Source organism: Strix aluco, chromosome Z (assembly GCF_031877795.1).
Source record: "Strix aluco isolate bStrAlu1 chromosome Z, bStrAlu1.hap1, whole genome shotgun sequence".
NCBI lineage: Eukaryota > Metazoa > Chordata > Aves > Strigiformes > Strigidae > Strix > Strix aluco.
This window is the reverse complement of record NC_133971.1, coordinates 26,291,611-26,315,066: the sequence shown is the minus strand read 5'-3', so window position 1 is coordinate 26,315,066 and position 23,456 is coordinate 26,291,611. Positions and strand designations below refer to the sequence as shown.

The 23,456-nt window shown below is 47.3% G+C and overlaps 1 pseudogene; it reads right to left on the bottom strand.

The window, feature by feature from the left end:
- Positions 1-8,673: 8,673 nt before the first annotated feature.
- Positions 8,674-23,456, bottom strand: part of LOC141918773 (kinesin-like protein KIF20B) — a 38,037-nt pseudogene continuing 23,254 nt past the window's right edge.

The following is a 23,456-nucleotide window of genomic DNA, read 5'->3' as shown; positions in this document are numbered from 1 at the left end:
AACCCCACATATCCTTCCAAAATAACCCTTATATCCCCCATATCCCCCAAACACCCCCATATCCCCCAGGTCTCCCCCACATATCCCATCCAAACCCCCCATATACCACCAAATCACCCCCAAAACCCCCCATATGCCCCCAAATCATCCCCATATACCCCCAACCCCACCATATACCCCCATATCACCACAACCCCCCCATATATCCCCAAATCACCCCTAAAATTCCCCATACACCCCCATATCCCCCATATCCCCCAAAACCCCCATAAACCCCAAATCACCCCCATATCCCCTCAACCACCCCCATAACACCCACAAACTTACTATACCCGCTAAACCTCCTCTATATCCCCAAATCAACCCACAACCCACCCATATCCCCTAAATCACCCCCCAAACCTACCCATATGCCCCCAAACCCCCCCATATCTCACCAAATCCCCCCTAAATGCCCCATATCTCCCCAAATACACCCAAATCACCTCAAAACCTTCCCATATCACCCCAAACCGTCCCATATCCTTCCAAAATACCACTTCTATCCCCCATATACCCCCAAACACCCCCATATCACCCCCAAATCACCACCCAATATCCCCCTAAACATCCCCATATGCCACCAAATCACCTCCAAAACCACCCATATTCCCCCAAATCACCCGCCACATCCCGCCAAACCCTCCCATATCCCCCATATCCCCCCAAACTCCTCATATATCCCAAATCAACCCCAAAACCTCCCCATATGACCCCAAACCCACCCATATCCCCCAAATCACCCCAACAACTACCCATATCTCCCCAAATCACCCCAAACCCCCCCATATCCCCCCAACCCCCCCCAAAACTTCCCCATATCCCCCATTTTACCCCCAAACATCCTGTATATCCCCAGATCACGCCAATACCTCCCCACATCCCCTAAATCACCACCAAAACCTCCCCATATGCCCCCAAACCCCCCATATCCACCCAACCCCCCCAAAACCCCCATATCTCCCCATATCCCCACAAATCATCTCAAAACCTGCCATTACACCCCAAAACACCCATATCCTTCTAAAGTCCCCCTTATATCCCCCATATCCCCCCAAACCCCCAAATATCCCAGCAAATCACCCCCAAAAAACCCCATATCCCCCCAAACCACCCCCACATCCCCCAAAACCCCCATAACCCCCCAAATAAACCTAAAACACCCCCATATTCCCCCATATCCCCCATATGACCCCAAAACCACCCGTATCTCAACAAATCACCCCAAAATTCCCCATATCCCCTAAATCACCCCCAAAACCTCCCCATATCACCCAACCCCCCAAATCCCTCCTAAATCCCCCATATTTCCCCATATCCCCACAAATCACCTCAAAACCTGCCCATATCCCTCCAAACCCCCATATATACCCCAAATCACCCCCCCATCCCCTCAAACCACCATACCCCCCAAATCACTCCCCAAACCCTCATATCCCCTCAAAACACCATATCCCCCCAAACCACCCCAAAAACCCCCATATACCCTAAATCACCCCCAAAACCTCCCCATATGCCCCCAAGCCCCCCATATCATCCCAAATCAGCCCATGTACCCCAAATCACCCCAAAACTTCCCCAAACACCCCCGTGGCCAACCTCCACTCCAGTGACCCCCACACACACCAGGGTACCCCCCGGACACCTGGGTTCCCTCAGAGTGGGGCTGGGGACTCCCCAGGTGCCTGGTTCCTCCCAAGACACCCCTCTCTGTCACTCTGTGTGTGTGTGTGTGTGTGTGTGTGTGTGTCCCAGGCACCATTATATTATTATTATAACTATTATAATATTATTGTATTATTATATTGGATGAGAAAAGGGGCTTCTGTGTTCATGGAGGTGCTGGGAATGCCGCAGCACGTCCTGGAAACATGAAGGAACGAAGGTCATTGGAACTAGGCGTCAGCATGGAGTCAGCAGGAGAAACCCTGCTGGCCCCACCTAATAACCTTCTGTGGTGAAATGACTGGCTGGGGAGACGAGAGGAGTGCGGTGGCCACTGTCCACCCAGACGTGAGGAAGGCTTTCCGCAGCGTCTGCCAGAATAGCCCCGTGGAGACGCTGAAGCAGCGTGGGCTGGCTGAGGAGAGGGGGAGGTGGGTAGAAAGTGGCTGACCAGCCAAGGCCAGAGGGTGGTGAGCAGCGGCACCAAGTGCAGCTGGAGCCCGGGAGCCAGCGGGGAAGCCCAAGGCAAGAGGCATTGCCAGCAGGTGGAGGGAGGAGGGGTCCTTCCCTCTGCTCCGTCCTGCGCTGGGCTCCCCAGGGCAAGAGAGGCGGGGCCATGCTAGAGAGGCGGGGCCATGCTGGAGAGAACGCCCAGCCCGTGGCCCCTCCCACTTTCCGTTGGGATCGGGCTGTCAATCAGTTGGAGCCAACAGCCCCCAGCGCCGGCAGCACGGAGCTGTGCTGGCACAGAGCGGCACTGGGAGGAGGCAGGGTCTGGCCGAGCAGCGCTGACCAGGCTCCGGCAACCCGCTTCCCATCCTCGCTGTCACCGGCTGGGCCGCATCCTTGGTGCACAGCGAGGGTCCTCCTGTCCCGGGCAGGATGGGCCAGGCCAACGGCTGCTGCGGCTCCAGGTGGGCTCCCCCCGTGGCTCGGGGACAGGGGGGCACGGCCGGGCCCCGCAGCAGCGGCCTTTCTGATGCCTGCCGTGCTCTGCTCCGCAGGGACGCTCTCGCCGATGCAGAGCCGGTGCTGAGCGCAGACGTGCAGCTGACCCGGGGCTGCAAGAGGAGCGAGAGGCGCCTTCTCCTCCTCCAGGAGGAACTGGTGGTCACCAAGCTGCGGTAAGACCCTCCGACCCAGCTGCCCTTGCCCCATCCCTGGCCCCGGCTCAAGGGCTGGGACACCCTGGCCCCCGGCCCCAGGACCTGTGTGCTGGATGCACCAATGCCCATCCCAAGGGCAGGAGGGGAGCAGGGCTCTGCCCGGGGGGGCACCCCAAGGAGGCCACCTCCAGCTCACTGCCTGCCTCTGCTCTCTGCAGAGGTGGCACCACCCTGCGCCCACAGCTCCGCCTGGCCCTGGACCAGCTGTGGGTGCTGAGTGACGGGAAGGAGGCGGCGTGGGAGGAAGAGGTGGAGGGTGTCGGCAGCCGCGAGGAGAGGAGCTCCCTCATCTTCCTCTGGCCCAGGGGCTCCTGCACTGCCACTTTCGGGTGAGTCGTGGTGCCACGTCCCACGGCCGGGCAGGAGAGGTTCCTGTGAAGGGCCTCTGCCCTCCGTGCAGAGCCTGGGCAGGGAGCGGGCAGCACGCCGGCAGGGAGGGATGGGGGGCATTTCTGCGTCCTGCATCCCCTGGTCACCTTTTGATCCCCAGAAGGGAAGGGCCAAAGCAGGTGCTGTGGCAGGACAGAGGGAGCCAGGGCTTGGGCAGCAGCTCTGTCCCGCCCCATGGCGCTTCGTCCTGCCCCTGTGTCCTTCCCCAGGGGGCAGGGCTGTGCAGGCATCCGCCTCTGCCCACGGGCTGGGGGGCAGCGGGGCCTGACGCTGTTTCTCCTCTTGCTGCAGCTCCCAGGCGCTGAAGGAGCTGTGGGTGCAGACATTGCTGGGGTAAGCTGGGGGGTGCTGCAGGCACAGCCAGATGGGGGAACACAGCTCCCCAGCTGGGGAGAGGTGCCCCCGCGGCTGTGGGCAGCTCTCGGGGAGAGCTGCCTGATGAGAGAGAAGAGGCGGCTTGGGGCTCACCCAGCTCTGTCCCTTCCCGGTGCACAGGATACCCGACGCAGCCAAGAAGCCCCGAGTGACCCTTGTCCCGTCACTCAAGCTCCTGGAGAAGCTGAGCCGCCGCCATGCCGTGAGTGTCTGTCTGGCCTGGGCGCTGTCCCCAGCACTGCTCCTCCAGCCGAGCAGCACAGGCATCACTGCTCACCTTCTGCCGCTGCTTCTCTCTTGCCAGTGGAGGCCGTTCAGCACCAGGAGCCTGGAGAGGCTGGTGGAGCACCAGTCAGAGGTGAGAACGGCTGCCTTTCCCCTCTGGCTGTGCTGGGGTGCAGGGATGGGCGTGCAGTGGGGTGAGCTTGCGAGGGAGGGAGGGAGGGAGGGAGGGAGGGAGGGTCCCCTGGTGCAATTCAGGGAGTGGGGAGGGTTGAGGAGCCACCAGGAATGCTGGCATATCCTTTCTGGTGGCACTGGGAGAAAACCTGCCACACGGGTCAGAGAGCCCAGGAGGGCAGAGGGTCCCCACTCCGCGGTGCTCAGGCTGCTGGTGCCGGGTTCTTGCAGGCTGATCTCAAGCAAGGGCCTCCGACGGTCCCGTCGAGCAGTGAAGGGGGACTTTGCCACTCACCAGGTGAGTTTGGGAAAGAAAGGCCCCTCCTGCAAGCAGCTGGGCTGTGCTCACTTGTCCCTTGAGTGTACCCATGCAGGTTGGGCAGCTCGAGGGAGGACGTCAGCCAGAGAAGGAAGGACAGCGCTGGGCAGCGGCCGATGGACGTGGCTCTGCAGGGACACGCAGCCTCTGGTGCTGCCCACAGCCTGGAGGAGGACAGGGCCAGGACTGGGCCAGGCTATCCCAGGCTCTCAGGAACCCCCGAGCCGGAGCTGTTGAGCTGGAGCCGTGGTTCCAGCTGCCGGCTCCCTGCCTGTCCTGCCTCACTGCTCAGCACTGTGCTGCAGGCAGGGCAGGGCAGGCTCCGGGAGCGCTGGCCTGGCGGCATCCACTGATGGGCTCTTGCTCTCTTTTCCTTTGCAGCAGGAGGGATCAACAGCAGAAGCAGCAGCAGCAGCAGCAGCAGGAGGAGGAGGAGGGGGCTGCCCTGGCCCTTCGCTCTGCGGCGGAGCCCGGCCTCTGTCCTGGCGCCAGGGCAGGCGGGCTCTGGCTGCAGCAGGGCGCTCTTTGGGCAGCCCCTGGCAGCCCTCTGCGAGGATGGCACACTGCCCCGGCCCATCCAGGTCAGCCAGCCTGTCCAGGGGGTCCCCAGCCCTCCCTCCGCAGGCTCCGGAGGGGCAGCGGGTGTCCCCAGGAGCTCCGAGGATGGGGCACTGGGCTCTTCACCCCCAGCACGGAGCCAGCTCTGGGGCAGTGCTCTGGCCACTGCCGCTGGAAGGCGGCTCCTCAGCCACGCAACTGTCCTCCTGCCTCTCCTGCAGGAGCTGCTGGCTGTGCTGAAGCAGGAAGGACCAGCGACCGAGGGGATATTCCGCAGAGCCGCCGGTGGGACAGAGCTTCGGGAGCTGCGGGAGGCCTTGGACTGCGGCGCAGACGTCGACCTGGGAAGCCAGCCCGCGCTGCTGCTGGCCGCCATCCTGAAGGTGAGCGCTTCTGCCCTGCGGCTGGAGGAGCTCCTGGCTGGCCCTGAGTGTTCAAATGCTCACTTGGAGCCCTGGGCCTTGCAGGACTTCCTCCGGAGCATCCCCTGCAAGCTCCTTGTGACTGACCTCTACGAGGACTGGATGGCGGCGATGCAGAAGGCCAGCAGGGAGGAGAAGATCAGGGAGCTGAGAGCGTAAGTGTGGGCAGCAGCCTGCCTGTTGAGCAGGAGCTCTGACCGCTGGCCCAGAGCACCTGGAAAGCTGCGCTGGCTCCCACCGGCCTCGGGCGAGTCTGGGGAACGCTGTGGGCAACATCTGCTTTATTAGCGCCGTGTTCCTGTTCCCCCAGGGTGGCCGAGAAGTTGCCTGCAGCCAACCTCCTCCTCCTGAAGCAGCTGCTGTCCCTCCTCCAGCACATCGGCCACCACGCAGCCACCAGCAGGATGGGCTGCAGCAACCTGGCCGTCTGCGTTGGGCCAAACCTGCTGAGCCCAGCCCACGCAGACCTGCTCCCGCTGGAGGCCATGCTGGAGGTGACCCACAAGGTACACGTCCCCACCCGCCGGGGCAGCCTTCCCGGCCCACCAGCGCTTGGCTGCGCAGAGGGCTCTGCAGGCCTCCTCCCACCAGCAAATGCTGTCGGGGTGGCTGCCTGGAGGAGCAGCCCCACAGCCACAGCCTCTGGGCAGGAGCAGGGGGCAGGGGTGGGAAAGGCTGCTTGGTCCCTTGTCAGGCAGGGGGATTGAGACCCACGGTTTGATGTGTGCAGGTGAACGTGCTGGTGGAGTTTCTGGTGGAGAACTGCAGGGATCTCTTTGAGGAGGAAGCGGGCAGCCTTTCCAGCCCAGCAGACGAGGAGCTGCCAGTCCCCCTGGAGAGATTCAGAGGTGAGAGGGGGGACTGAGGGTTGGCACCGGCTGGGGCTTGGGACACCAGAAACCTCCGTGTTGCTTCTGACAGGGCTGGGCATCGAGTGTTGTCCTCTCAGCCCCGCTTGTCCTGTGGCCTCTCTTGCCACTGCTCTCCAAACATGAACGTCTTCCTCTGCAGGATGAGCTGAAGCCTGCAGACAGGGCATCGGAGGGCTGACCACAGAAGTGTAGGGCTTCGGGTGGGGGTTGCTTTAGCTCTGTTTGCTTCCAAGAAGTCACCATGTTGCACATGCTTTTGCTTTCTAGACCTGAGTTTGGAAGAGAAAAGTGTCCCTGCAGGCAAAGTGGACACCGAGCACCGAGCAGAAGCTTTGCCGCATGCACCCCCCTCTCTGCTCGGTGTCCTCACGGAAGATGGGGGAGATACGGCGGTGGAGTCTGAAGTGGGAGAGGTACGTCAGCTCCCCAAACACGGTGACAGCGTGTCTGGGGTAGGAGGGGAGTCGCTGCTGTGCCTCTGCCTGGCAGTAGAGCTGGTGTGGGTTTGGGTTATTCCTCCACCCCTTGGGATGATACATAGCAAGGGAAATTGGCAAGGTTGTGTCTCAAATGCACTCGGCAGGTGCTTAATCAAACCAAAGGCCCACAAAATGCCTACAAAGAGGCAGAGGGGAGCAGCTGTCAACTTCAGGGGGGTTTTGCTCAGGCCCTACTTCATCAGAGCTTCCTCAGGTCTATTTGGGGGTCAGCAGGGGGACTGTGTGAACTGTGGCTGATGCAAACCAGCCCAAGGCATCTCCTCTGGAGATCTCAGGTACCAATTTAGCAAAGAGTCGCTTACCACTCCAGGTCACCCCTTGCCACATGCCAACCGTGACATTTCTGGTTTAGGCACCGCCAGCTTTGCCTCTAGCCACCCCCGAGAGCATGGCAGACTCCCTGGGGCGCCCAGAACAACTGGCCAGGTTTCCAGAGGAAAGAAGGTAAAATGAGCTCGCTTTGGTTAAAATCAGAACTGACTCCAGTGGGTCGTGGCTTTCCCTATCTAATCCCGCTGTGGGATGGAAAGATTTGCAGGCTCTGCCCACGACGAGGAGAAGAAGAGGAGCCGGAAGAGAAGAGAGACCTGGGGAGAAGAGAGCGAAAGCTGCGTGGAAAAGAAGAGGAGGAAGAGAGAAGGTGCTTCTGGGGACGGACCAGCGAAAAGACGCAGGAAGGCGCAGCAGGTCGGGCAGCCCAGGTGCGTGCCGGGCTCTCTGCCCAACTTTCACACCTCTCCACACTCCTCTGCGTCAGCCCAACGCGCTGGCGAGGGACAGCGAGGGACGGTGCTGCGCGGGGTCTGGAAATAACTCCCTGGCAGGGCCCAGGGGCTCCCGGCCGAGCCCTGCGGCGTGGCACAGGGGCACTGCGCGTCTCTGCGCGCGCTCGGGGCTCGAAGGGCATTGCCCGGGGGACGAGGCGCCAGAGCCACCCCGTAGCCAGCGCCAGCAACAGCTCTCTGCTCTGGGCCGTCAGCAATTCCTCACACACGGTGTTCCCCAGAGAGGGCAGCACAACCCTGCCTCTTCCTGCCGCCAGGGACTCACCAGAGCTTTCTGACTCTGTCCTTGCAGGTGCCGATTCATTGTCACCGCCTGATCCGCTGACTTTGGGGCCCCCAGCATTGCTGTTTGCAATAAAAAGTTGTTTTCTCTCTTGTGACCGAGTCTGCCACAAGACATTCTGGAGTGGGGTCTGTTGTTCTGTGATGGGTCCTGGGGGAGGAGTTTGGGCTGGTCCCTTGTCCCAGCACCCTTCCCAGTGGGCGTCAGGGCTGAGTCGAGGTGCTGTAGGAGGGAAACCCAAGCCCAGAGTCACGCGGGAGGGTGGAGGTTGGACGGAGCCTGTCCAGGTCGTCTGGTCCAAGCTGGGCTCAAGCAGGCTCAGCTCGAGCAGGCTGCCCAGCACCATGTCCTGGGGAGTTTGGGGTTTCTCCCAGGAGCAGCGCCGTGAGCTCAGTGTGAGGGCGAGACGTAGGCAGGGCACAGTGGCCAGGAAGGGCTCAAGGTCCTTATGGGGCCACCATCCCCAGCAGCTCGCTGTCCCCCGGGGCCCTCATCCCTGCACACGGATTGTCGGGCAGTTTCCTCAGAGCCCCCGAACTCATGGCAATGGTACAAACCAAACGTCCCCTCTGGGCGGTAGAAACCCTCCCCTCAAACGCTGCACCCACTCCTGGGTTGGAGTCCTGCAGCTGCGCCTGGGGGGTTTCCTCCAACACAATTTTCCTCTGCACAGGGAAATACTAAACGCTCCCAAAGTAAGGAGCCGGTCGGGGGTTTCTGGTGGGTGAAGGGGGCAGCCGTAGCGCTGGGTCTCCCCGCCAGCCCCAGGGGGTACAAATACCTTTTAGATGGCCCGCAGGCACGGTACTGAGCAAGACCTCAGCTTGCCTTTGATTTTTTAAATCAATAAACAAGTAAATAAACAAATAAAAAATGCTGTAAATAGCCTAAAACAAAGCTTCAGATGGAGAAGACAGCCGTGCTGGGGCACGCCGGGGCAGCCTGGTTTGCTGACAAGGCAGCTGGAGGCTCACAGCCCCCCCCAAATATTTCTGTAGGACCTACACCCCCCCCCCCCATTGACACTGACTCCACCCCACACCTTCACTGCAAGGTTCTTTATTCCCTTAGGACACCCCCGCCCCCCCCCGACAGAAAACCCCCCAAAATACACCAAAAATAAAAGGGGGGTGGGACTTCCACAAGCCACGCCCCCCCACACTCCTCCCCCCCGCCCGGCAGGTTTAAGGCACTTGTGGGGTGGGGGGAGAGCAACCCACCGGGCTTGGGGGGGGCACGGGGAAGTGAGGGGCTGGCGGGGGTGACCGGCAGAGATGGGGGGGTCGCTGGGGGGGGGGGGTGGTCACTTTGGGGGCCAGGGCGGGAGGGGTACACCACCACGCACAGACGCTGCCCAAAGTGCATCAGGGCGGCTGTGGGAGAAGAGGAGGCGGAAAGGGGGAGGGCTGTGACCCCAAAGTGCACTACAGCTGCCCCCAAACCGTGCCCCCACAGTGCTCCCCACAGACCTTAGCACCCCCAAATCACCCCAGACAACCCCCATATCACTACAACCCCCCCATATCCCCTCAAATCACCCCAAAATTTCCCTATAGCCCCCCATATCCCCATATTACCCCAAAACCTCCCATATCCCGCCATATCACCCCAAAACATCCCATAACCCCCCAAATCACCCCAAAACACCCCCATATCCCCTCAAACCCCCCATATCACCCCCAAACCAACTATACCCCGAAACCTCCTCTATATCCCCCAAATCATCCCTAAACCCCCCATATCCCCTAAATCACTCCCAAAACCTCCCCATATCCCCCCAAACACCCCATATGCCCCCAAACCCTCCCAAACCCTTACATATCTCCCCAAATCCCCACAAATCACCTCAAAACCTCCCCATCACCCCCAAACCCCCATATCCTTCAAAAATACCCTTATACCCCCCATATCCCCCCAAAACCCCCCTGATCCCCCCAAATCACCCCCACATTTCCCCCCCAAACACCCCCATATTCCAGCAAATCACATTAAACCCCCCCATAGGCCCTCAAATCACACCCCCATATCCCACAAAACCCCCCCATATCAGAGAGACCACAGAGAGCTGGAGCAATACCCAGATAACATGGAATAAGCCTGATTTATTCTGTACAAACCTTTAGAGTGAATAATAACAGGAGAACTCAGGAAAAAATCTCCAGTTTTTCATAGTGTTCCATCTTTCTGTTTAGCTGACTTCTTACTTGAAGTAGATTCTTGCTTTCTTAAGGGATATACGTTTCTAAACAACTTTGTAGAAGACATCTGTACAGAAATACAAGATCATTGTTTAAGTTGAAAAACTGACTTATCTTCAAGTTTAATTCCATTTTATTTGTCTTCAATGTTATTTTCAAGCTGACATTTTGAACTTTGCTACTGATTCCTCTGTTCATTATACAATGATACTGCCACAGCAAGCAATGTAGACAACCTTATTTTATACCCAAAAGAAAAAAAATTATCAGAGTTTCACAGAATACATTTAAGGGCGTGAGTAAGATAGGAAACAAATAGTTTCTTTTACAAAAAAGTAGATTCAAAGTTTTAGAGTATTTCATTAGACCAGCTGTTCTAGTTATAAAACAGAAGGAAACTGATGGTGAAAATAAGTCTTCTGTCCACCCTTTGAGCCTGCCCAGGTTACTACTAAGGCCTAAAATCATATTTTTATAATTGTCATGCATATAGATGACACAAACCTTAGTTTTACCTCAAAAGGAATTGCCTATAACATGACATATGCTAAGAGTATGTTCAGACTAGTCTTCGTAACTACTCAGCATGCAACATCCTTCCCTGTGAATCCCTGTACGCTGCAGCTAGTACACGTTCTTGGCAAATACAGACTGACTCTCTTTGGTTAGCTTAGAAAGTTTAGCAGGAAGACAACGTAAGTGTTTAAGAATCCTATCAAAATACATAGATAAGGATAAGATACTGCTGCATAAGAATGTTTGCTCCTTTCACGAGTCCACCTATACAGAAAAGGTGGACTCGTGAAAGGAGAACTAACTTCAAAATTGAACATAACCAAACTATTGTCTTGTTGCTTGTAGAAGGTGAATTAGTCACAGCAGGTTTTGCATTTTTCTTGTTCTCACTTTTCACAAAATCCTAAGAAAATAAATATGACAAATTTTAACTAGGATTCTTCTGGAAAGAACAATTATCTGTATTAGAGAAGCAGCCACTGTTTAAATGCTATGACTAACAGTAGGGAGGCATTGACTAACACTGGATAGAGGTAACTATTCAAATGTGAATGAAACGCTAAACAAACTTGTGGAAGGGAACTAGAAATGCCTGCAGTCAAACCATTCTGACATTTACTATTTTCTTCTCTCCATTATTTCCTATACTTTTGTCTTTAAGAGATTTGACAAGCCAGCACACAAATTGAAATTAATAACTCTAAGTGTAAATTCAGATTTATGGTGACAAGTATGAAAGCCAGGTTGGTAGCACAGTGCCTGGTTAAGCTGTCTTGTAATGACATCTTCTATCTCGTGAAGTGGTGCCAAGAGAGTTCAGATAACCGACAGCCATACCAGCTGGTAACAGCATCAGAAAATGGAAAGAGGGTTTTGTTCTTTAACTAGAAGGGAGTCTCTGCAAAAGATTTGGTTTTGTTTGTTTCTAAAAAACCAAGGGGGTTTTGTTTTATTTTTTTAAAAAATTTGACATGAGCAGTATGTGGTTATTTTAGCACTACAGGTTTCCCCTCAGTCCTTAGTTTTAGTTTTAACAGTGTTTTTCAGTTTTAGGAAATTTAAAAACCAAATTGTGTCTTCAGTAGACTTGTAACAGTTAAAGTTACTGAATCACTTTATAATCTATCTCTGTTTGGCATATGTAACATGAAGATAAATATTTAAGAGTAACATTCAGGTGAATAAAACAGCAATAAGATACTTTTAAAATTAGTTCCACGTTATTGAAAAATTACTTAGCTAAATGTTATCCCATCGGGGTATGAACATCTACACTATGAGAGGATTTATAAACGGATCAGTAAAACAGTCTTCTCAAAACATGGGTGACTACGTTAGATGAAATATATCCATCTGTAGATAAGTGCAGTACTTTTTCAGTGCCTTCAGAAGGATGATTATTTTTACACTTACTTTTCCAGGAGCCTAAGAGAATACTACTCTCAAAGAAAATTGGTTCAAGACATAGGAAGTTTAAATCAACTCTGGACATTATTCCAGAATGAAGTGTTCAATTCCAGATGAATTAACTTACACAGCTTTTAACAGTTACTTTTGCAATCCAAATTTAACAAAGTGAGTTTATCGAAGTACTGTTGAACACTAATCACTGAAGTGGCCATTTCCCTTAACTATTTTACTAAGAGATTAAAAAAACATCACTTGAGAACGCTTGAAGGAGAATGCTAGAAAAGCATCAGACACTTCACTCCCCAGCTGAGACAAACTCACTCAAAGCGTCACTTACCACTTATGCAAATGATCCACAGGTCACCTCCCTTATACCCCCCTGTCAGCTGCAGAAGTCCTTACAAGTGCAGAGATTCATAAGCCCCACAAGTAAGATTACAGGTATGTAAGTACCACCACAACGAGGTGTCAGGGTTTCAGAGCCTCTGTAAGTGTTGTAGAGATAGCTGTGTTTGTGCTAGTGCTGATAAAAGGCAGAGGAAAGAAATGTGCAGTTCGAGTAGGAGCGGAGAAGATTTTTACCAGCCTGAACTGCTGTGAAGCCTTAGTCTCGCATGTAGACACCACAGCACTCTAGGAAGGCTGGTGCATATAACCTAGCACAGCTGAAGGAATTAAAGAGGAATTAAGTTCTACAGAAAACAGGGAGGTTCAGGTGCTCATGCAATTAGTTCTGTATATTCCCTCTAATTACAAAAAGATCAAAGAAAACACAGACTGGACAAAAAGACAAAGGAAGTGGTCTTGAAACTCTGAAATGCATTGATTAAGCCCAGGGGCTTAACTTGTAACTGCCTATTAGAAGAGATTATAATTGATACCAACGGTTGCTTAAACCAAAAGAAGCAGTTCTATTGAACTGGTCTGTAATCCTGCAGATCACAGCTAGAGACAGAAGCAAACAGTAAGAGCAAGGAGAGAGAAATTAAAAGGTAAAGAGGAAGTACCGATCAGGGACAAGTGTCCAGAGTCTGGATAAATTGAAATCTATGACTTTATTCAACATAGGCCAGAGATCCACCGCTTGGCAGGGGGTGGGGCATGGGGGGGAAGAGGTTTAAATATTCTCTCTATGTATCCTTAGGATCTCAGTGAGAATCAAAAGGATAGGATTTTAACAAATGATCAGAGTAATAAATTGAAAAACTGCACAACATATTTTGTCAGTTGGTCTAAGTCATACCTCATCCACCTCTTCACTCTTCCTTTTCTTTCTTGGCTTGAGCATTTTAACTGTAAGTGGTAAGGTGCTGCCCTGGTGCTTCACCTCCATCTTACTGGGTTGCAGAGCTGTGAACTGGATTTCCACCTCTGGTTTTGGGAACTGACTAGTATTTCCATTTTCTGTGGACACTTCTGAAGAGTGAAGGACAATTTCTGAATGGTCCTGCAAATACATGGAAATTTTAAGAACACAAGTTTTGAAATAACTGAGCTAAAAAACCCATAATACATATCTTTCCCCAATGGATTGCAAAGTAAGCATTCCACTTTCCAGCTGTTCACTTTCACAACACTTCTAATTGAAGGAATCTACTTCAAGCATAGCAGCGCTTAACCCTTACTTTCTAAATCTTTGTTACATTTAAAAAAGTTAATGTTTCTATCCACAACCACAGAACTTGAACTCAGCCTGATACTTTGTTTCCAAGTCATTTTGCTCAAGGGCAGAGACAGTCACAGTTTTCACAAGTAGCAGAAGTAGAATTGATATGACTTTCATCTTAACTCTGCCGCTCCTTAGGAGCTAGGCAGTAACGGGAGCTTTTGAGAGAAAAGTATAACCTTTCTCTAGCCTATCTTTAAGGAACTCTCCCTTCCCCTTCTACACCAGAGAAGCTGTGCAAGTAACGAGGTCCAACCAGCAAGCTACAAGCCAAATTCAACCTATGAGAGACTTCTACATCACCACCTGTTCTCTGGAGGAAGAGCAGGCACTAAGGCAGCCCGCTGCCCACAAGCTGAAAACCTTGTCTTGTACCTGCTCACAGCCAAACCGCACGGACTGCACAGGGAGGGTGGGACGGAAAAGTCAGTTTGCACAATTTTTCTTCCTCATCAGCACTTACCTTCCACCATCCACCCAACCTGTTTTTCTTAGCAAAACCAGCAAATTAGAGCTGTGGTTTTCCCAGCTCCTGCATCTCTGTGGCAGCAGTTTAGCTGGGACTCTGAGTGGGAATACGAGCACCACTGCATTCCCAAAAATGCAGTTGGCTAATAAAAACATTTTTCTTTGTAACTGCTGCTTCATGAGAGTTAGCAATCAAAAAGTTACGTAGGGATGGCTAGTGTCGTTAGCTAACAAAGTTACACACAAGAATCCTGCAGTGGAAGAAAGCAAATCCAATTTGCCCTGCTATTTCTCATCCATTTAAACGGGTTTATTTATCTTTTTTTCAAGTGACTTATCTAATAATCAGCCACTTCATAAGCATTGGTGAGAGGTAGGATTTCAAGAGCATGCAGTTGAAGTGAGATATAGCTATTCATGTGATTATGTTACACATCTTTCATTTCTACCAAAAGCCACTAAATCAGGTGATCTGATCACCGAGAAAGGTATTTGCAGAAGAAAACTTTAGAATTGTTCAGACAGCAGGATACATTTTCTTCCCTATTCTGCATTTAGCAAAACCCATACAACTGCATAAAATTTTTAAATTTCAGTTTTGTACCTACCTCACTTAATGAAGAGGCACTGCTAAGACATCGAGATAATGAATAATTCCTTTTAACTTCATCATATCTAACTGGAATACTTTGTCCAAGTAAAGGATTAGTTCTGCTTTGTTTTTCCATGAAGTGTAAATATTTAGAATGAGAAAAGATTATGCTAAACTGTAAACCTCAAAATATTTTGATTTTTCTAAAGCTACAATACAAAAGCTCAAGTGCAGACAGCTAATGAACACCTGGGCTGAAAGACAACACAAGTTGAAGGCAGTAACCTCGACTCATGATGCCATCATAAGACGTGCCCTGGTGGGTCTCACCAACAGTCTGTCTAGTTCAATATTCTGCCCCAAGAGTGGCAAAGGGAGATGCTATTTAAGGATAACGTGTGTGATCCTGGTCACCTTGTCATCTGTTCTCTCCATACTCTCCCAGCATTCTCAGCTGTTGCATTAGAATTGTCAGAGTCTACACCACTGCCTAACCCTCAGAGTATCCATTTAAAAATATATTTATGGATTTCTACTACAAAAGTTTTCTAATCCCTGCTGACAGTACCTGTTGCCACCACCTCCAGAAGATTACTAGCTGCTTCATACAGGAATATGTTATTTAAACTGTCTTAAAATTATCTCCTATTAGTTTCATGAAGCGCTGCCCAGTTCTTGCAGGATTTTACCAAGGACAGTTGTGCCTTCTGTCTACCCATCGCAGCCATGATTTTGTAAACCTCAGCCCCACAACCCTCTGGTGGCCTTAACCTTTCCTAATCAGAGTGCCAGCTTCTTAGCCTCTCCTCACAAGGCAGGAGACACACATCGTCCTGATCACCGTAGATTTTCTTCTTTATCTCCACTATATCTTTCCTGAGAATTATTTGACTTCCCCCAAAAACTCTACCCCATTCACTTCACCACCATAACAGTTTCTCCCATGATAATCCTGTTAGTAGCCTCTCCTTATTCATAACATCAAGTAATGCTGCTACTGGCTTGAGGTAAATACTTCAGCACCAACTGTTCACAACAATTCTTCTCTAGAACTAATTTTATAGCAAAAATAACTAATTTTATGGTGCTCTCTTAGCTGCCATTACAAAGCTATATAAAGCAATAACCATTCTGACAGCTACTCTCTACTCCCTCATACATCACAAGCTTTATCTATTCGGCACTAGCTGAACTGATGAAGTAGCAAGAAACTGCCCAGTCTTATTTGGCGGTAGACAGGAAAGAGATGAAGAGATGCATTTTATCATTCAGTCCAGTTCTGCCACAAGAGGAGAATCGCATCTTCTAGCAGCCAGGGGAGGGTCTGCTAGGAAATCCATGTTCAGCTCTCTTCATTACTAGTTAGCAATGAAGACACATAGCATTAATTCAGTTTAACAGGAAAACTACCTCATTGAATTCTGCTCATGTAGCACACAGGGATTTGGTCAGAATCAGAAGGCTCAGTACAGGTGCAAGCCTTTTAATTTTTGTTCAGGAAATATGCAAAGTCGATCTTTTCTTTGTGTAAACTTCAAATATTGTTTTGTTTTTAAGTAAGATGAAAGATACTGTTCTGTTCTTGTGAACCCCATATGGACTGGCAGCTCTAATTACAGAACCATCTCTACTACCACACTATAGGTGATATCGGGAAAGTTGTTTGAGCTGAAATTCCCTTACCACTGACATAACCAAACAGAGGTGACATCACAAATATTATGTCTTCAGATCTCTAGAACCTGGATTAGTTAACTAGTTTTTCCCTCAGGTACAGGAGTTTTATAGTGTATAGAGAGGTGATGTTCTATTAACTAAAGTACTTCTTATTTCTGGGAGGGGACTTGAAAGAGGGAGAGGGAAGAATGAACAAGAACTCAAAACTAATGATACAGCTAAAGTACGAAGAACTACAGGAAGTAACTTTTGGGAGATTCCCCACATTGCTGAAATATATAGTGAGCAAACAACAAAACAACGAAGTTATTAACAACATATCATTAGTACATACTTTCTACAAATATAACAAACATACCTCTTTGTTTACAGACTGATCTATTTTATCTTGTCCTTCAGGTAAAGGTACTTCTGCCAAAGACTGAAGACTTTTATGGTTAACGCGTTGTTTCAATTCCTTTATAAAGTCATCTTTCTCAGCCACCTGTTTTCTTAGTTCTTCTGTATCAGTTTCCTTATCCTAATAAACATAGCAAAAATTGCCACAAATTGCAGGATTGGCAAAAGAAATTAACATGTGCATGAGCATCATTACAATTACTCAGCAGCATCAGTTTTAGAATTGCAGGCTCAAACAGCCAGCTGTCCAACAAAAAGCCAACAACTTCATGTATGAGTGGCCTCTATTTAAAGTCAAGAAAGGTCATATAACAGCCTGGGAAGATGTAACGCAAAATTTTTATTTTACTCTACTTATGTAGGGTTATAAAAGTTCACCTCCCATTTGCTCATGAAGTTCTTGGTTCTGTGAAAAAGGCAGCAGATGTGATAGTTGTTTCAGATTTCCAGTCCAATCAAATCGCAATCAAATGATCAAATGGACTTGAGTGTTTATTTGAACTAATAAGTTTTTTGAAACTTCAGTTACTGTTACAAATTCAGTTTCAGAAAAGCATAAAGCTTTTTTTATATTAGCTGCAAACAATTTCAATATGTTTGAAATAGAGCCAAAACTTCTACAAACCATCTGAACTGTTCTGACAGTTTAGTTTGGCATAGTTAGTACTATCTTATGGCCTTAGTAGACTTGAGATGTAGATCTTAAAAAGCTCACACAGAACTACTTTCACTACAAATATACAAAAGCAAACCATGCTTCAAATTAGAAAAAAATGTGTCTATACTTATACTCTTTGTGAAGAGAATTTTTGTCAAGAACCACCACTCCTGCTTGCCCACTTTTTGATTTTATTACTGGAAAGTCTCAGGCAAGCAAAGTCACAGACAAAGTGAAAGTAGTCCTAAGCTCCTAACATCCTCCTGTACTGATTGCAGGTCCAGAAGGTCATTGCTAACTACTTCTAGATGCAAGTATAGCTTTAGATTGTACAGATTCGTATAATAATTTCATATGCTCAGGAAATTACAACCTTGATACAGTCCAGTGACCAGGCAAGGTATCCGCCTTGTTATTAACTATCAGTCACTCTACTTTGAAAGCGATATGGGAGCAAAACCACTAGCATTTTGACCAAGTATTTTTACTGGAAAGAAGCTTTTTTTGTCAACTACTGCCTGCTTCTTCTCTTCCTGCTAAAGCCTCATAGGCTTTTTCCTCCCCCCCCCCTTTTTTTCAGAAAAGCCAAGCAAGAAATCTTGTTTTTCAAGGTATGTTTTCTCAGCTTCATTAAGTAGCAATTCATTTAAGCATAGGTTACTTATTGGTGTTTTACACACAAGATGAAGTTTGAAGAATTCACAGCAAGGTGGTGGTGGTGATAGGACAGAAAGGAACAGGCACTTTCACTTCCATTAGGTATTATGCTTTTTCATTTTGTGACACTCCTGTTCTTCCCTTTTCACACGGAGAAGATCTCATGTAGGCTTTGCCATGTGATAAAGTGAGGGGACTTTGACAAAGGCCAGCTCCCCTCAAGCGCCCACACTGTTAACACTTGACACGAGATCTGCTCTGTACTAAAGACTTACGCTAGAGGACTCTGCTGAGACCTCCAGTCACTTACAATTTCTGCTTGTTGCTCTACCAACGTTTTCCACAAATTTTCTCATTTCTCTGTTGCAATGGCTCTCAGCTTCTTTCACTTGACTTATGAGTCTCATTTTCTCCTCCGGCCAGTTCTTTCTATCAGTTTGATACTTTGCCTCATTCTCCTACTTTAGTGGAACCAGAAATAAAGCCATAGGCAGAGATTAAGCGACACAAAAAGAAGTCTTAAAATCCAAATTACTGTTAAACACATTAGTTTCAAAAAGATAACAGAAATACTAGCAGTTTTACTCCAGCATATTCCCAAGTGCAAGTATTACATTCTTGTTTGTTTTTTTCCATTTAAAACAATTGTTTAGCAGTTTTCAGAATTTATTATTCAGACTGGCATGTCTTCAGGGAACAGACTATTTTTCCTCTAATAATGCTCTGGGTAAGTCACAAACACTATTAAAGTTACACCAAAGGTAATGGCAAAAAGACCCTTTTTACTTACAAATTCCCAATCTTTTATACTGCCTTGCAGGTCATGTTAGGAAACCTACTTCAAGACTGAAAAGCAAAAGATGCAGCACAATTTGAATGGGAAACAGAGATAGTGTGTAACCAGGAATGTCACTTCAATCCACAGCAACTTTGCCTCCTTCTCTACCACAATCAAACCTCTTGTCAGACATTCTCCCAAACAAGACAGAAGGCACCTGAAAAGCTGCCTGGGAAAAAAGGCTACTTTCTAATCTAAGGAGAATTAAGAGGTAAACCCTCAGCCTAACGGGAACGGCTTACAGGTCACACAGCAAGCACAAGATCTTTAAAGTGTCCAATTTATTTGCCCAAGCAACTGATGGGAAAAAGGTTTGAAACAATCCAGCTCCTGACATCTGTTCAGGACAGCTGTAAGAGGAGCCCAGCTAGAGAAGCACCGTCCATGGCAGCACACCACAGTGAAGGGTGCACTCCACTGTGGGGCATCAGTGATGCTGTGTATTACAAAGACACTCCATCCAGACTTTGCTGCACTGACGCACTGCAGTTTTAGAGGAGGTTTCCTTCACCAGTGTAAGAACTTGCCACATCCAAAACAATTTTGCCTCCTTGCTGCCGTTTTCAGGTTTTGGGTGAGGTTGGGTGCTGCTGGGGGCGGGGGGTGGTCGCTGCGCTCGGTAAGCCACTGCTGCATTTTACCCGCTTTTTGGACTCACTACTGTTACTGTTGTTTTCTTGTTATGTTTAGTAAATTCTTTCCTTTTATTCAACCTACGAATTTTCTTCTTTTTGTCCCTCCCCTATTTCACTGGGGAGGGGAGGGGGGAGGTGAACGGCTGCCACGTGGCGACTGGCTGCCGGCTGAGCTCAAACCTCAACACACACAGATCTGAAAATAAATTTACAGATGAGCCCCCATCCTAGTTCCCACCATTCTCTCCCAAAGTGCCTTCATCACAAGTAATTTCCCCCATTTCCTGAGATCTAAAGCTCTATTAGAAAGAAATAGAGTATCTCCACAGAACTTTCCAAATCCAGAACTCTGAAGTGATTCTCATCCACTCGATTTAGGTGAGCATTTCAGTGTTAACGTCAGACTAAGGGTTGTATTATATGAAAAACTAACTATTGTTCAACTGCTGAGTGTTTATCAAACCTGCAGAAACTGTTATTGTGCTAGTTCATGTTTCAGTGTTTGATGTTAACATGGCAAACTAAAGTGGCAAATAAATACCAATATCGAGTAAGTTAACACTGATACAGCAAATCCAGTCTTTCTTTGGGGCTTATGTTTCTTATTCTGAGGCTGTTTCTTTGCTTTCAAATATTCCTGCTAATAATGATTCAATAAAAATTAGTTCCTGACTGTAACATTTTAATGCCCAGGTTGGATTTTCTCAGTATTTTAAAATATAAATATGCAAGACTCTCCAAATTAGATAACATCACAACTCATTATGTTGCCATTCCACACCCAAAAAATGGCGCAGTAAGGGCTTTTTCTGACCTTTACACACTTTCTCATACTGTTTGGAGATTTCTTCCAGCGTCTCATTATTCGGCTGCTTCTAAATATCACATTGAAAGCAAATTAAAGAAAACATGTCAAAAACATATTGAAAGAAACAAATATACATGCTACATATTAGTAGCTTTTCATTCTGAGCCTCAGTAAGTATTAAATGAAGTATTTGAACACAAACAGTCGAGAATAAGTAAGTTTTTCATGTAGTGAAAGGAGCATTCAAGCTGACTAAAAAAGTGTTTAGAAGACATTACTACTAACATATCTAAGTGTCACTAATCAGAATCAGGGTATCTGCAGGTATTAAGTATGTATTTACTAGGCAGATTACTCGATTTAAAACAATTTGCCAAGGTCCTGCAGTGAGAAGTTCTTTAAACATCTTTCATTCATCCATTAAGACTAATTTCATCTGGATACTCTTGTTTTTACCCCTATTTCTGTAAGCTTTCTCCTGTTGGTTGGAAAATTTGCCTCATTACTGGATTACTTAAAAAAATTAAAAGCAAGTAAAATTTAAAAAAATAGAATACCTTTTTAAATTGCAGGATTGTGCGCTGTTTGATCTCTAATTCTTTACTAAACTGGTTTTTAATTTTCTGAAGTTCATTAACTTTGTTCCTCAGGAATTTCTCCTCAGATTGCATTCTACACACCTGTAACAATGCATAAAGACAGCAAGCAAAGCTGACATTTAGCTATAAGCCTTTTACAATCTCTGCAGGTTATCTAAGTAAAAAAATACTTTCATCAAGAATCAAATTTTTGCAAGCATCTTTGCTAAATTTCAGGGGCTAGAAGTGCAGTATACTGTACATCCTTCCCAGGGAACAATTTTCACCATAGAATAGAGTATTAAATTTGGCAGGAAAAAAACGAAAAACAACAAACCACACCACCAAAACCAAACCACCAGGAAACAGCCTAATCAAACTACAAATTCAGTTGTCCTTTAAAAAAAAAAGTGTTTCTTGACATGCGATCCCATCCACTCCTTGCTACTTCCCAAAGGATTATACACTGCATGTTGAGTCGGGAAAAAGTCCTGAAATGTTAGGCTGCTGGGGAAGACATTAATACTTTTTTAAAGCTTAACTTTCAAGCCCAAACTCTTGCAATAGTCTTCTGGATTCTAAGTTCTTGCGATATCCCATGAGGTTCTAAGAAATTCTACTGCTTAATAACTAAATGCTAACAATCAACATTAGTAAAAGTTATTCCATTTTTTCATTTATTTTCCCCAAACTTAATAGAAAACATCTCAGATTTTAAAAAGTCTCTAGAATTTTGCGCTTTCCTTTTCCAATTAATCCATCTTTTCCTCCCAGCGATGAGCATTTTCCAAAAGTCTGAATTCTGAGGCTTTGCAGTCAGCACAAATAACAACAGAAGGCTACTGTTGTTATGAAGATTACAAAGTCCTCCTCCATAACCAGGTTAGCCTACTTTTGACAAGCCTTTTTCAAGTGTATTAATAAAATTTACTTCCCCCCTTCAATATCAGTGCTAATCCATGTTTTAACACCTTATCTTTAGCTCACAGCTCAATGGCAATGTAACTTTAGAGTCACTCTTACTCTAAATGGATGGCTGAACACAGCCTTGTTACGGATCACTTTTAACAGCTGTAGCTTGAGACTTGTGAAAACAGGTTTTACTAACAGAACCCCAAACAAACTTGCAGAAGAAACATTTGCCCTAGGGTTACAAACCTGGTTTTGTACTTGCTGAATTTGTTTCTTGGCATCAGAAAGTTTCTCTTTCAAATCTGCATATTCTTCCTCTTTCCTCTGCAAATCCTTTTTCAAGCTCTGTACAAGGGCAGAGCTCTCAGAAAGATCTTTACGTAGCCTTGTGTTAGAAATTAAGAGACGTAAATAACATTAGTGTTACACATCTCAAAGAAACAGCTTTTACACATTAACTCAGGCTCTTCGATGGCTGGTTTTATTCATGAATAGAATCCCAGATCTATCAGCTAAATGACAAGCATTACAATTTTGGATTTCAGCTACATATTATATGATCCTGAAGTAACAAACCGCTCAGATTCACTCTTGAACAGTGCAATTTTTTAAAATTCTTTTTTCTAAGCACAGTAGACTAACCATTTCTATCACTAGGTGTCCTTACACAGTAACAAAAGGGACAAGGTTAATATCAGTTAAGTATAAACTTGATATTTACATCCCAGACCTTGTAAGGATCAAAATAAATAAAAATCAAAAGAAAGTAGAAAAAACAACAACATTGTAACAAGTCCTGTTGTTATTAAGTGCTACAAAGTCATTAAGAAGTTTAATGGGTTTATTTTTAAATGGTCATATTTATTTTAAAAAGCTTACAGTAAGTTACCTTGGATTTTTACTTCGCAATTACCTAATAGAAGATTTCTTAAATTCTATAATTAACAATGCAAAATAAGGTCTCACAAAAGGAAAACCTTTCAAAGTTCCCCAGACCTTCACGCTAAATTGTATTTTAGAGTACATGCACGTGCCCACAGATATCAGAACTAAAGAAACCCTAGTCAGAAGGGCTACACAGCATCTTAAAGCTATTTTTACATCATTGCAATTTCCTTGCCACATAGCAAATATAATCTCTCAGATACATTTAATCTCTTATTTCTTAAAGATTTAAAAACTAGAGGGGGCTGGGGAAGTTCTACTCTCCTACACCCATTATTCCTTCAAGTTCTTATAGTATACTGTGTTCACCTAGAATAGCTATTACCAAAACCGGCTGTTTACTGTTTAATTACTAGGCTTTTTTTTCCTTTCTTCTTTCCCTTTTTACCATTCAGTCCTTTCTAAAGAAAACATTGCCTGCTTTTATACGACTGACAGCATATAACATTAAACTATTTCATTTCCTCCAAAAAGGGTATGTAACATAATACTGTTAGAAATCCCCAAATAATTCATCATTTCCTGTTTGCCCCTACAATAGTTCTGCATGATTTAGATCTATATTTCTGAAAGAATACAGAAACAGGTGAGGAAAACATAGCTAGCAAAATATGCAAATATAGAAATCAAGTAGTGCATTAAAAGTTCTTAAGCAGTTTGGTTAATAAAGTTGACAAACATGAAGATGTGTTATGTCAAAATAAATTGATGTTCACAGAGGGTAGT